Source organism: Miniopterus natalensis, chromosome 2, assembly GCF_054644295.1.
Source record: "Miniopterus natalensis isolate mMinNat1 chromosome 2, mMinNat1.hap1, whole genome shotgun sequence".
Lineage (NCBI taxonomy): Eukaryota > Metazoa > Chordata > Mammalia > Chiroptera > Miniopteridae > Miniopterus > Miniopterus natalensis.
The window spans coordinates 101,308,637-101,320,764 of record NC_142082.1 but is presented as its reverse complement, the minus strand read 5'-3'; the positions used below and the strand labels follow the sequence as shown (position 1 = coordinate 101,320,764).

Here is a 12,128-nt window from a genome sequence, read left to right as displayed (position 1 = left end):
TTATCATTTCTCTTAAGTAAATACCTAAGAGTGGAAAGTTTGCACCACGGGTTAGGTATATGCTTAATTAATTTTGTAAAAGTCTGCCAGACCTTTCCCAAAGTGGTTGTACCATTTTATGTTCCCACTAAGAATATATGAGTTCTGGTCGCTCTATACCCTTGCCAACATTTAATGTTGTCAGTCTTTTAAATTTCAGCCATTATGTTATACGTAATCACTTAACATTTTAATTACTTATAAGTTAACAACTGTTTATAAGAAGGTTATTAAAGCACAATAACTGAGTTACATAAAATATAGAGCATTAATACACCTCGGTACAATTACAACATCTGAATTAGCTTGTAAAAGCAGCACAACTATCCTAGAAAAAAGAGTAAATCACTGCTTGAATATATTATGCCCATTTCCAATAGGGTATGCCTAATGTCATCAATGAATTACAGAATTAAGCAGGTGATTTTCCAAATTAGTAAACTGCCATCTATCTGCTGATGACAAAGAAAAAATATTAACCATAGAGGCTTCCAGAAGACACCAGCAGTGCTTGAACAGGAGAAAAGCTTCAAAACCAGCCAGATCTCTCTTCTTGTGCACTGTCCCTTACCTGTTTATATATACCAAGAGGCAGCCAGTGCCTAAATAGCTATTTTAAGTTGTCTTTGTACACAAATGCGAGGATTGGGACACAAATTCTTAAGAAATGCTTCTTGTTTATTAGCCTAATGTCACTACACTATACAGTGATAAACTTTAATTCAGTGAAAGAAGATGACTGCAACTAATGTACCCCCCTACCGCCAAAAAGTAGATGCCTCATAGAGATTTTAATGCACATCTTATAAGTACCATTCTCCAAAGCACAATTTGTTTTTCTTATGTTTTTTTGATTTACTAAAAAAAAAAAATACGTATTTACATCTTTAAAAAAACCATAGTTAGCACCGATTTTCCACATGCTGTGCACTGTGATGCCCCCTCATGGAGAGTAAACATGGCCAGTGGAACCACACACTGGGCAGTCAGTGGCAAACACTAAAATCATGCTCTCTAGACCCACGCTAAACTGAATGTGTTCTGCAAAATGAATTGTTTTTCTCAACATTGGTCACTCTTTCTGCCCTTTATTTTGTGATGTAGGCAGTTTAATCAATAAGACTACAGAAGCTGTTCATGCCATAGTGCTGAAAACAAAGGAGACGTAGCTCCCAAACTTTAAATGAAAGCTTTGATCTGTAAGCTGAGGCACCTTCAAGGAGACAGGGTATAAAAAATAACAAACAAGAGGCCTTGTCGAGCCTGACTCAATGGTTAGAGCATTGGCCTTCGCAACAAAGGTTCACTGGTTTGATTCCCAGTCAAGGGCACGCATCTGGGATCCAGGTTCCATCTCTGGCCTCTATGGGGGATCATGCAGGAGGTAACCAATCAATCTCTCTCTCCCTTCTCCCTCTCTTCCTTCTACTCTCTCTAAAAATCAATAGGGAAAAAAAATCCTCAGGTGAGGATTAACAAAACATAAAATAAAATAAGAAATAAGAGGGTGAAGGATTACAGGAAGTCCTCTGAAAATATGAAACACATCATCGCCCAGGTGGCTTGGCTCAGTGGTTGAGCATTGACCTAGGATCCAGAAAATCGTGGTTCGATTCCCAGTCAGAGCACATGCTCGGGTTGTGGGCTGGATCCCCAGTCAGGTGCGTGCAGGAGGAAGCCCATCAATGACTCTCTCATCGTTGATGTTTCTCTCTCTCTCTCCCTCTCTCTCTTCCTCTCTCTGAAATCAATAAAGATACATATTTTAAACAAAAAACCCCCAAACAAACACATCATCAATTTCACTCTTTATCAATTTCACTATAGATTAGGATGTTGTCTGACAGTTATGAATGGGATAGGAACTATGGATGTGAGCTATGGTTTGTGTGGTAGAAGCAATTACACTTTATTTTTTATTTTTTATTACTCCTGCTTGTCTGTCCTTCCAGGCTTTCAATGAATAGCTATTATCAAGTGTTCTACAATCTAACTATTTTCATAATATAAAAAGTGAAAATCCTATATTTCACAGATAAAAAATTTTAAGAAAGGAAAATCTAAGGCTCATAGGGTCAAAATGAAAAATACTTCAGTTAAGAAGATGTTAGTTTTTTTCACAGCAACCCATTTTCTTATGCTTGCTCCTAAATTGCCATTTTTATAAAATTTTAATGGGGCGAGAGATACTACCTTGTCAGAAAAACATCATAAAAATAAATACAGAGAACCATGCAGGTAAACATCTCACTAAATAAATATCATTATAAAAAGGTTTAAATAAAATAAAATCGAAGTCCTTGCTGCCAGTCCATTAAAAAGTCAAGGTACATATACATTTTTTGGTGTCATTTCTGTAACAAAGAAGCAATCACTTTTTAAAAACATTTTTTAAATTTTTACTTTTTCAATTACAGTTGACCTTCAATATTATTTTATATTAGCCGCAGGTGTACAGAAAATGGTCAGACATTTACATAATTTACAAAGTGATTCCCCTGATAAATCTAGTACCCAGCCGGCACCATACATAGTTATTCCAATATTATTGCCTATATTCCCTAGGCTCTAAATTCCTGTGACCATTTTGTAACTACTAATTGTACTTCTTCCTCCCTTCACATTTTTCACCCAGCCCCCTCTTTCCTCCCATCTTGCAACCAACAGTTTGTTCTCTATATCTATTGGTCTGTTTCTGTTCTGTTTGTTCATTTACATTGTTGTTTAGATTCCAAATAAAAGTAAAATCATATGGTATTTGTCTTTGTCTGTCTGACTTAAATTTTACTTAGCACAATACCTTCTAGGTCCATCCATGCTATTGCAGATGGTAAGATTTCATACATTTTTATGGCCAAGTAACATTCCATTGCATATATGTACCACTTCTTTATCCAGTCATTTACTGATGAGAACTTAGGTTGCTTCCATATACCTTGCTATTGTAAATAATGCTGCAGTGAACATAGAGATGCATATATTTTTTCTAATTAGTGTCTAGATTTCTTCAAATAAATACCCAAGCAGTTCTATTTTTAATTTTCTGAGACACCTCCAAAATGTTTTCCATAGTGGCTACACGAATTTGCAATCCCACCAACAATACACGAGGACTCCCATTTTTCTACATTCCTGCTAACACTTGTTTGTTGATTTACTAATGATAGCCATTTTGACAGGTGTGAGGTGATATCTCATTGTGGTTTTAATTTACATTTCTCTGATGATTAGTGATATTGAGCATCTTTTCATATGTCCATTGCCTATTTGTATGTTCTCTTTGAAGAAATATCTATTCAGGTCCTCAGGCATGTTTTTTTCTTGTTGACTTGTATGAGGTTCTTTACAAATTTGAATTATTAATCCCTTACCAAATGTATCATTGGTGAATATTTTCTCCCAATTAATTGGTTGTCTTTTTGCTTTGTTGATGGTTTCCTTTGCTGTGCAAAAGCATTTTAGTTTGATATAGTCCCATTTGTTTATTTTTTTCTTTTGTTTCTCTTGTCCAAGGAGATATATGAATAAAAATATTACTAAGAGTAATGTCAGAGGGTTTACTGCCTGTGTATGCTTCTAAGAGTTTTATGGTTTCAAGTCTTACATTTAATTCTTTGTTCCACTTTGAGTTTGTTCTTGTATGTGGTGTAAGAAGGTGGTCTAGTTTCATTTCTTTGCATGTGTCTGTCCAATTTTCCCAACACCATTTATTGAATAGACTTCTTTACCCCATTGTACAGGGTTGGTAAAAGTAGGTTTACAGACTGGCCGGCATAGCTCAGATGTTGAGCATCAACCTACGATCCAGAAGACCAAGGTTCGATTCCCGGTCAGAACACATGCCCAGGTTGTAGGCTCGATTCCTAGTGGGGGGCGTGCAGGAGGCAGCCGATCAATGACTCTCTCCTCATTGATGTTTCTATCTCTCTCTCACCCTCTCCCTTTCTCTCTCTGAAATCAATAAAAACACTTTTTTTTTTAAAGTAGGTTTATAGTTGTTTATATGGAAAAAGACATGCAGTTATAATTATTACAATAGCTCTATTAACTCAAAACAATGGCACAATGGCACGGTGTACTTAGGTACAATCTCATAAGTGCTCAAATTGCCTGCCTTGATTATTGACACATTCTTGTAGCCTACTTGCTATACTCAAACACACACTGTGGGAGTTCTTACCTACTTTTGCCCATCCCTGTATGTTCTGGCCTCCTTTGTCATGGATTAATTGACCATTCAGGTATGGGTTTATTTCTGGGCTCTCTATTCTGTTCCATTGATCTATTTATCTGTTTTCATACTATTTTAAGTACTACAGCCTTATAGTATAGTTTGATATCATGTAGCATGATACTTCTAACTTTGTTCTTTCTAAAGATTGCTTTAGCTATTTAGAGGCTTTGGTGGTTCCGCATAAATTTTAGAATTATTTGTTTTAGTTCTGTGTAAAATGCATTGGTATTTCATAGGGATTGCACTGAATCTGATTACTTTGGACAGTATAAACATTTAAACAATTGTAATTCTTCCTATCCATGAACAGGGTATATGATTCTATTTATTTGTATCTTCTTCAATTTCTTTCTTCAATATCTTATAATTTTCTGAGTACAGGTCTTTTATCTCCTTGGTTAAATTTATTCCTGGGTATTTTTTTTGGATGCAATTGTATATGGGATTATTTTCTTAATTTCTCTTTCTGATAGTTTGTTATTGGTGTATAAAAATGTGACCAATTTCTACATGTTAGTTTTGCATTCTGAAACTGTAAGGAATTCATTTACCAGTTCTAGTAGTTTTTTAGAGGAACCTTTAGAGTTCTCTCAATACAGTATCATGTCATCAGCAAATGATGACAGTTTTACTTCTCCCTTTCCAATTAGGATGCCCTTATATCTTTTACTTGTCTGATGGCTGTGGCTAGGACTTCCAATATTATGTTGAATAAAAGTGGGAAAGTAGATATCCTTGTCTTGTTTCTGATCTTAAGGATGTGGGTTTGTCATAAATGGCCTTTATTATATTGAGGTATCTTCCCTCTATTACATTTGGCCGAGAGTTTTTATCATAAATGGATACTGTCAAATGCTTTTTCTGCATCTACTGATATGATCGTGTGATTTTCATCCATTATGTTTATGTGGTGTATCAACTTAATTAATTTGTGGATATTAAACCAACTTTGCATCCCAGGAATAAATTTCCCTAGATCATGGTGTATGATATTTTAAATGTATTGCTATACGTTGGGTTTGCTAATATTTTGTTGAGGATATCTGCATCTGTGTTCAGAGATTCTGGCCTATAATTTTCTTTTTTTGTATTGTCTTTGTTGGGTTTTCGAATCAGGGTACTCCTCCACAGGAGGCCTAACATGCTGCTTCTGCCATGTCTCTAGTGATTCCTGAAAAGTTCCAGCACATTTTGTGAGTACTCAATGTTAATATTGATAGCCAGAGGAAAATAGCCTTTGCCATCACTGCAATTAAGAGTGTGAGGCAACGATATGCTCATGTGCTGTTGAGGAAAGCAGACATCAACCTCACCAAGAGGGCAAGAAAGCTCACAGAGGATGAGGTGGAAAGTGTGATAACCATTATGCAGAATCCACACCTGTACCAGATTCCAGACTAATTCTTGAACAGACAGAAGGATACGAAGGACAGGAATAGTCTGGACAACTAGGTTCATGAAGACCTGGAGCAGCTGAAGAAAATTCAGGTCCACATAGGGCTATACCCACTTCTGTGGTCTTCCTGTTTAAGGCCAGCACACCAAGACCATGGACCACTGGGGTTGCACTGTGGGTGTGTCCAAGAAGAAATAAATCTGTAGGCATTGTATGTTAATAGTTTATACACCTAAAAAACAAACAAACAACTGACCTTAGGAGCCTTCCCTCCTCTTGAATTTTCTGAAATAGTCTGAGGACAGGTATTAATTCTTCTTTGAATGTTTGGTAAAATTCACCTGTGAGCCATCTGGTCCAGAACTTTTGTTTCCTGTGAGTTTTCTACTTCATTCGCAATTATTAGTAATAGTTGCTAATGAAGTAGAGTTTGTTTCTTCTTTTTTAATATGTCTTTACTGATTTCAGAGAGAGGAAGGCAGAGGGAGAGAGGCAGAAATGTCAGTGATGAGAGTCATTGACTGGCTGCCTCCTGCACACCCCTCACAGGGGATCGAGCCTGCAACCTGGGCATGTGCCCTGACTGGGAATCAAACCTCGATCTCCTGGATCATAGGTTGATGCTCAACTGCTGAGCCACGCCAGCCGGGCTGTTTCTTCTTGATTCAGTCTTGGAAGAGTGTATGTTTCCAAGAATTTATCCATTTCTTCCAGATTGTCCAAGTTGTTGGCATATAATTGTTCATAGTATTTGTTTTATAATCCTTTGTATTTCTGTGTTGTCAGTGTTCACTTCTCCTCTTTAGTTTCTGACTTTATTTGTGTCTTCTCTTTTTTTCTTGATGAGTCTGGTTAAAGGCTTATTAATTTTATCTTTCCAAGAACCAGCTCTTAGTTTCACTGATCTTTTGTATGTTTTTTTTACTCTATTTCATTTATTCCCACTCTGATGTTTACTATTTCCTGTCTTCTACTCACTTTGGCCTTTGTTTGTTGTTGTTTTCCTAGTTCCTTTAGGTGTAATGTTAGATCGTTTATATGAGATTTTTCTTGTTTCTTGAGGTAGGCTTGTAATGCTATGAATTTCGCTCTTAGAATTGCTTTTGTATGTCCCACAGATTTTGGGTTGTATTTCATTTTTATTTGTCTCTTTTTATATCTTCCTTGATCTCATTGATTTCTATCTTGATCTCACTGTTAACCCATATATTGTTTAGTAGCATGTTATTTAGCCTCCCAAGTATTTGTGTGTTTTTCAGTTTTCTTCTTGTAACTGATTTCTAGTTTCATACCACTGTGCTTGGAAGAGATGCTTGATATGATTTCAATCTTCTTAAATTTATGGATACTTGTTTTGTGGTCTATTCTAGAAAATGTTCCATGTGCACTTGAAAAGAATATATATTCTGCTGCTTTGGGGTGAAATGTTCTAAAAATATTAATTAAATACATCTGGTCTAATGTATCATTTAAGGCTGCTGTTTCCTTGATTATCTGTCTGGATGATCTATCCATTGATGTCAATAGGATGTTAAAGTCCCCTACAATTACTGTATTACTGTCAATATATCCCTTTAAGTCCGTAAATATTTGCTTTATGAATTTAGGTACTCCTAGGCTGGGTATGTAAATGTTTATAAGGGATTCATTCCTTTATTATAATGTAGTATCCCTCTACGTCTCTTGTTACAGCCTCTGTTTTAAAGACTACGTAAATATAAAGTTTATATTTTGTATGATATAAGTATTGCTATCCCAGCTTTTTTTTCTATTGCATGAAATATCTTTTCCCATTCCTTTACTTTCAGTCTGTGTGTCTTTTGATCTGAAATGGGTCTCTTGTAGACAGCATATGTATGGGCCTTGTTTTCTTATCCAGTCAATCATCCTATGTCTTTTGATTGGAACATTTAATTGATTCACATTTAAAGTGATTATTGATAGGTATATGGTTGTCACTTTCTTATTCATATTTATATATTTTCTTCTTCTAAAAGAAAGAATTCCCTTTAACATTTTTTATAATACTGTTTTGGTAGTGATGAATTCCTTTTTCTTGCCTAGGAAGCTCTTTATCTCTCCTTCAATTTTAAATCCTTGCTGGGTACAGTAATCATAGTTGTAGGCTCTTGCTTTTCATCACTTTGAATATTTCATGTCTATTCCTTATAGTCTGCAAAGTTCCTGTTGAGAAATCAACTGACAGTCATATTATGGGTGTTCCCTTGTAGGTAACTAACTGCTTTTCTCTTGCTGCTTTTTTTTTTTTTTAATGTTTTTACTGATTTTAGAGAGAGAGGAAGGGAGAGGGAGAAAGAAAGAGAGAGAGAGAGAAACATCAATCAGCTGCCTTCTGCACAACCCCTACTGAGAATCGAGCCCAAAACCTGGGTATGTGCCTTGACCAGGAATCCAATCAGCGACCTTGGTGCATGGGACAGTGCTCAACCGAGCCACACTGGCCAGGTATCTCTTGCTGCTTTTATGATTTTCTCCTTGTCCCTGGGCAGGTGGCTCAGTTGGTTGGAGCATCATCAAATACACCAAAAGGATGTTGGTTTGAATCCTGGTCAGGGCACATACCTAGGTTGAGGGTTCAATTCCTGGTCGGGGTGCATTCAGGAGGCAACCAATTGATGTTTCTCTCTCACTTCAATGTTTCTCTCTCATATCACCTCTCATATCAATGTTTCTCTCTCTTTCTCCTGCCCCTTCCTTTCTTTCTCAAATCAATAAAAACATATCCTTGGTTAACGATTTAAAAAAAAAAGATTCTTTGTCTTTAACCTTTAGCATTTTAATTATGCTGTGTCTTGGTGTGGGTCTCTTTGGGTTCATCTTGTTTGGGAACCTGCATTTCCTGGGATGTGTGTCTATTTCCTTTACTAGGTTACGGAAGTTTTCAGTAATTATTTCATCAAATAGATTTTCAAATCCTTGCGCTTTCTCTTTTCCTTTGGCTACTCCTATATGCAAATGTTGATATGCTTGATGTTGTCTCAGAGGCCCCTTAAACTATTCATTTTTAAAAATTATTTTTATTTTTTTGCTGTTCTGATTGGGTGTTTCCCACTACCTTGTCTTCCAAATCACTGATTCCATCCTCTGCTTCATCTGTTCTACTTTGATTCCTTCTGGTGTATTCTTTATTTCTGAATGGTTCTTTTTTATGGTTTCTATGTCCTTTTTTGTGCTTACTTTTTCTTTGTTGAAGTTCTTTCTCTACGCTTCTTGAGCATCCTTATAACCAGTATTTTGAACTCTGTATCTGGTAGATTGTTTGCCTCCATTTTGTTTAGCTCTTTTTCTGGAGTTTTCTCCTCTTATTTGGGACATGTTTCTCTATCTTGTCATTTTGGCTACCTCTCTGTATTTGTTTCTATGTATTAGGTAGATCTCCTATGTCTCCTGGTGGCAGGGTGGCCTTATGTTGTAGGTGTCCTGTGGGACCCAGTGGAACAGTCTCTTTGGTCACCTGAGCCCGGTGCTCCAGGAGTAACTCTTGTGTGGACTGTGTATGCCCTCCTATTGTATTTGAGCCTTGATAACTGTTTGCTCATCAGTAGGTGGGGATGACCCTCAGGCTAACTGGCTGTGAGGACTGGCCACAACCACAGTATGAGGTGACCCCACAGAGCAGGATTCAGCCCAAGGTGGCTCTGGTGCCCACCAAGACCATCCTTTGGGTGTGCCATTCATGGAACTAATCAGGTGGTGCTCTTTTGTGGTGAGACTGGCTACCAGGTGTGTTGGTTCTGGGGCCTCTTGGGAGGGACTCCAGTGCAGGCTGAGGTCATCTGCTGCCTGTGCTCGGCCTGGGTGGTAAGAACTACAAAGTGATCCACTGTTCACAGCAGGGGGCGGAGGTGCGCTGGAGAGGCCAAACCGCAACCAGAGGCTGGCTGTCACCTGCGGCATGCCTGGGGACAATCAGCAAAAGGCACAGGGCACACCTAAGCAAGTTGCCACCTCCACAGGAGCTGCAGATGGTGGAGAGCTTTTAAGAAAGCTTACAGTCCAGGCCAAGGCTGCCCATGAGGCACAGCCTCTGAAAGAGCCAATTGCAGTGTCAAGTTGGGTGGAATGGTGTCCCAGGGAGTCACCAGTGTGGGTGACTAGTGTTCAGCAGGTTAATGAAGATTCAGATTTGGCGCCCACCTACCCCTACAGGCTTTCTTGGGGAAGGCTTAAAACAGGGACAATGGCAGCCCTTGCTCTGAAGCCACACAATTCAGTTTCTCTCTGTATGTCTCTGGTGCCTTCTAAGCTGCTTTCCCTTCACTGGAGCCTAAATATTATATTTATCTGCAAAGTGACCTCATACCATAAAAATGGGAGAAATGCTACACAATAAGGATCTTTTTGCAAGAAATACATGTAGTTTATACCTATTCTATTCAAACACATTGGAATGTACAGTGTTGTAACATATTTCCAAGAATCAATTTAACATACAGCTATAATATCATCAGGACAGAAACAGACAAATTTGTGTTTTCTTATACTTGCTTCCACTACTGCTGCATAAAGGAAATCTGCTCTCACATTCTTTGTTTCTAAAAATGTACCACAACATCAACTGATGAGTCATGGGTCACACTCCAAATTCTTATGTACTAAAGAAAGCAGGGCACAAGTCTTACACATCAATTGTAAAGACTGTTGAATAAGCTAAGCTACAAATCAGGAGTTCTTTATAAGGTGATATAGATGGTATTTTTTTAAGAGATGTGAGAAACTTAAAAAAAAAAAAAAATCCCATTAAAAACCCCTGCAAATTCCACACACACTGATAAAATTATTTCCCCTTGTTCCCTCTCCTAATATCTGGTAGAGTTTTATTTTTCTTAATTCAGAACATACAAATAGTAAGTACTTTGGGGATACTGACAGGTACAAACTCAAGCTGGTACACACTAAACAAACTCCCAGCTTCATGAAAAGCCAAGATGGTTTTCCATATGCCTTGTTCCTTTTAATTCCTGCCTACTTTTGCTACTTAGCCATTTCATTGAGTAAGAAATCTCCAGGAGAAAGTACAAAGGGCAAGAAACAAAGATGATACTGGGTGTTTCTTTTGGGCAGTATTAGTTAAAAATTTTCCTAGTGAAGAAGACAAATTAATAGCTGAAAGGAACTCTCGTGACCAGCTGTAGATTTAATCACCATAACAGACTTGAGATCTGATCATATCTTATTTTCTTCCAGGCACTGGTCATTAGACTTTTCATTAATTTGCTTACTTGTTTATTATTTATTTCTCCTCCTGCCCCCCAGCATGCAAACTCCCTAAGAACAGGGATCCCTTTCATCTAGTTCATTGCTATATTCTTAGCATATAAACAGTGACTGGCACATTACAGTCAATCAATAAATATCCAGTGGAGAAAACATACATAATCCTGTACTTAGCTATCTCATGACCTGCACAATCACAAAAATGCTGAAATTTTTCACTTGAGAATATTCTTTACCTAAAATTTACAATAATAATAATAATAAACTTTTGCCTTACCACAAGACTCTCTATGCTTAAGTTCTATCATTCAAATATCATATTTGTATTGAAATATAGTAATTGTAAAGAAACTGGAATCTGACATCTCAGTTTATGAGAACAAGAACTTCTAAGTCCCTATCATATCCCAAATATCTAAAACAGACTAGATAGTCAAATATTTGTTGAATAAGTGAATTATTTTAAAAGAATTACAACTGGTGGGATTATTTGTAATTTTTACTTTCTTTGCATAGTTTAGGATTTCCTAAATTTTCTATATTTAGCATGTATTACTTCCATAATTAAAAAAAATACCATGTTATTAAAAAAGCCACATGTACCCTTATGCCCTCATGTGCTTGATAATGTATGCAATGAAGCAAACAGATGTGTTACTTGCTTCCTAGGAATTATCAAATAGAAAAATATTCTTTAAAATAGAGATTTAATTATTTTTAAATTAAATTATTATTTTTAAGAACATTAAGCTTTATCTTCCAGAAAGCTATCCTTCCATAAATCATAGTATACATAGAGAATAATTCTTTGTTTTTTATTAACAGAATAATTTTCTGTTCAAAAGGTTCAAGTAACTACAAAGGAGTAATTCTTTACGAAGACATAAAGAATACTGTATCGTAAATAAATATTTGAAGAACTACTTTTAATGGTCCATTTTACTTTCTTCCAGCACCAAGTTTGACTTACTGCCTCTGGCAAACCCAAACTATAGATAAAGAAAATTCAGTTACATTGTCATATTTAGAAAGACTATAATCATACCAAGCAACTTTATAACACAAGGGGGAAAAGTTAATAAAATATACAGTAGTAGTAGTTTTATTTAAAATAAAATAAACAAGTTGACTTGTTTGAGTCAACTTGATGTTTAAGAATACATACTTTATCATCTTTCTGTATCTTGCAAAATGGATTCATTAAAAAATCCTTTAGCCCTT

The 12,128-nt window shown here is 36.6% G+C and overlaps 1 protein-coding gene and 1 pseudogene across 4 annotated transcripts in view; one reads left to right on the top strand and one right to left on the bottom strand.

The window, feature by feature from the left end:
* The window catches only part of LNX2 (ligand of numb-protein X 2), a 69,952-nt gene that overhangs the window by 49,385 nt on the left and 8,439 nt on the right, over nucleotides 1–12,128 (bottom strand). The window lies entirely within an intron of this gene.
* LOC148093763 (small ribosomal subunit protein uS13 pseudogene) lies at nucleotides 5,429–5,867 on the top strand (annotated as a pseudogene).